Source organism: Lissotriton helveticus, chromosome 2_1, assembly GCF_964261635.1.
Source record: "Lissotriton helveticus chromosome 2_1, aLisHel1.1, whole genome shotgun sequence".
Lineage (NCBI taxonomy): Eukaryota > Metazoa > Chordata > Amphibia > Caudata > Salamandridae > Lissotriton > Lissotriton helveticus.
Genome location: NC_136059.1, coordinates 169,274,970 through 169,277,880, shown reverse-complemented (window position 1 = coordinate 169,277,880; position 2,911 = coordinate 169,274,970). Strand labels below are relative to the sequence as shown.

The 2,911-nt window shown below is 36.6% G+C and overlaps 1 long non-coding RNA gene across 1 annotated transcript; it reads right to left on the bottom strand.

Moving 5' to 3' along the window:
- Positions 1-560: 560 nt before the first annotated feature.
- On the bottom strand, positions 561-2,098 carry LOC144819269 (uncharacterized). Its single transcript, XR_013607253.1, has 4 exons — positions 2,016-2,098; positions 1,673-1,746; positions 1,457-1,570; positions 561-802 (listed from the first exon to the last, which is right to left on the bottom strand). It is a non-coding gene; the product is annotated as an uncharacterized LOC144819269 (long non-coding RNA).
- Positions 2,099-2,911: the final 813 nt, after the last annotated feature.

The following is a 2,911-nucleotide window of genomic DNA, read 5'->3' as shown; positions in this document are numbered from 1 at the left end:
ACCTTTCTAGCCACAAGCAAATGGTGATGTTGATAATTTTATGTGAACCCTAAAAAAGACTGTTCAGTGTGTGTACTAGAAAAGCTTAAACTCTTCATTCTGCTCTCCATTCAACTACATGTGAAAGTCCTGCATCCCTTATGTTTGGGAGTTCCACGAAGACCAAGTTACAACAATGGACCACTAAAAGAGTGATTTATGATGATGAACTTCATTACATTCACGTCACTAATACAAAATGAAGACCTATGCAGACAAACACTGATGTGTGAGGAACACTGTCTTTAATGAAGGAGACCGAGTTCTTGTGAGACAGAAACAAAATGAAAGTCTGATGCTCATTTTGATGCTGACCCACTAAGGGTTGCGACTAGTAAGGGACACATGGTGACAGCTCACCGTCCTTAAAAGTCCATTACATAAGATTCTTTGCATTTGCAGCTACTGCCTCGCCATTCGCCAACTCCAGATGTCAGAAGGGAGACTTCTCCACCTGAGAATCCTGAGAGCCCAATGACTGCACCTGTGTCTCTATATGTAGAGTAACACTCCCAGGCATATATTTAAGCAATAACACAATAGATCAAACAAACAAACTAGTGCAGTTTAAAAAATATACATTTTTAATTTGGTTAAAAAAAAGCAACAATAAAAGTCAGTGCATTGGTCAAAGTTAATAAAAAAATCCTATACTGATACATATGTATTCACAAAAAGAATTAAAAAGAGCTTTAGATGGCATCCGGTCGACGCGTTTCGACATAAAGAATATGTCTTCCTCAGGACAATAACCATCCAATTTCTGTAAAAGAGATCATAACAATATTTTTACTAATTTATCCTCCTATCGTGAAATAATATTGCTAAGCTAGTTTAAGTTTGTTACAAATTTCTATTGGTTAAACCATTATTCATACATGTATGATGTACCGCTTTTTACATACAATTGTTATCCACCTATGCATATGCAAGTTTTCTAGACCAAGTTATATAGTTTTCTGTACATGCAAACATGGGATAAAATACAAAGAATTCGTGCATTTACAAAGATACAAAATTGACACCTTTCGAATCACATCATTCTTAAATGTTTTTGCATCAGAAGGGAATACTCCCATGCTATTGAATTAAATGATATAGTTGATGGTTATTTTCCATGTTATATGTTACATTCAATCATTTCAATTGTCTCTGTTTGCATGTAACTTCGGCTCTAAGATAGACCCTACTAGATATTAGATTCAAGGAAAGTGAAAGGATAGAAAAAGAGAGAAAAAAAAAAAAAAGAGGTAGCAATTCGTGCATTCCTTCATTTCATGCCCCTGATATTGGAAATATATGTCATACTCATATCGGCTAATATCTTAAGGTTAATTCAGTACCCATAACATAATATACTCTGAGTATCTAAGAGTATCTAAAACAAGAATTAATTTCATACATCTCATTCTCTTACCTAAAATTGTACTCATGTACAGAGACAATATTATTCTCTATTATTCAGGCTGTATTACGGCTGTATAGGAGCTGCGTCATCGAGTTCCAACCTTGATATCTTATTAACAATTTTCTAAAAAGACAAATTAACATGCGGGTAAGCCATACGTGGACGGTCTAAATTCCTTTTTAAGACTGTGTGGATCCACTAAGGGAATTGCACATAGCCGCTCACCTTGCATGTATATTATTAGTTCCGTTGGAACATTCATAACCTGGATTTATAAGTTTCAAGCAGATGATAATAACCTATGAATGAGAGCATATGTTTTAATTTTTGACAAAAGTAATTCGTGCTTGTTTTCAAGTAGAGGCATGTTTGTAGCTATCTTACCTAAAGAAGCTTATTGATACGTTCTTCTTCTGGGGTCTGTTTTTATCAATCTGGTACCGCGACTAAAAACTGGTGTATTGGATAGAGTCCTGACAATATAAAATAAAGGTACAGTCAGCGGAGGTTCAGTTGCGCTACTTGTTTTAACACACTACCTACGGCCAAATTTCTAAATGCTACTTACCTAAATATAATAGAGCGATATCAATTCGGGGTACCAGTCTTATCACGTGGTTTGATTTAAAAATATATTCGACGTACGCGTGGTGCTTTCAATTATGTTCTACTGCCGTTCACACAAACTCCTAATAAGAAATGGAGGAGCAGCCTGATTAGTATCTCTATTCCATTCCTCACTTATGCAAGTTTACTTTAAACATAGTGGAGTCTGCCTAGACGTGATATTACAAATCAGTGGGATAACGTTCTCACATACCGATTACTAGTTACCTAGGGGGCGAATGTACATAAACCAAGAATGTACATACATTTCACTATTAGTCTTGCCGCTTACCTATTTCTATTTGCGCGCTGTTCTTAAGCATAGCCGTTATCCACTCGTGATCCGGTTTCTGAGTATACGGCGGTTGAGTCTTGATATCTATTTTTTGTAGTGCCAACCGCACGTTACTCCTAATAACAAAGGTACAGACTCTTAGTATTTACCAAAATGAAGTCTAGATAAAAGTCGATTTTAAACTACACAGGATCCGCGGTCTCTTACCCGGAAAGCTACACGAGGGTACAGATGATTCCGGATACCCTGCCGGTCGGTCAGGTATTCAAAAAAGAGCAGCCCTGATTTGCAGTTTACACGTTCTTTTATAAGGACGATTACCATTGGTTTACGTCACACCTAGGTTCTTAAAGGGGAAGGCCTTATTTACAAATAGCCTATTCTTCGAATAATCTATAAAGGGAAGGCCTTATTTACAGATGGCATATTTTTCGAGTGATCTATAACAGTTATCATAGGATTGCATTTTGCCAAGGCAAATCATTATTAAGGCCATGGCTGAAGGTCCTGAGGGAAAAAATCCAGAAGACTTCTCGTTTTTTTCTTATTTTCTCTCCTCCCTT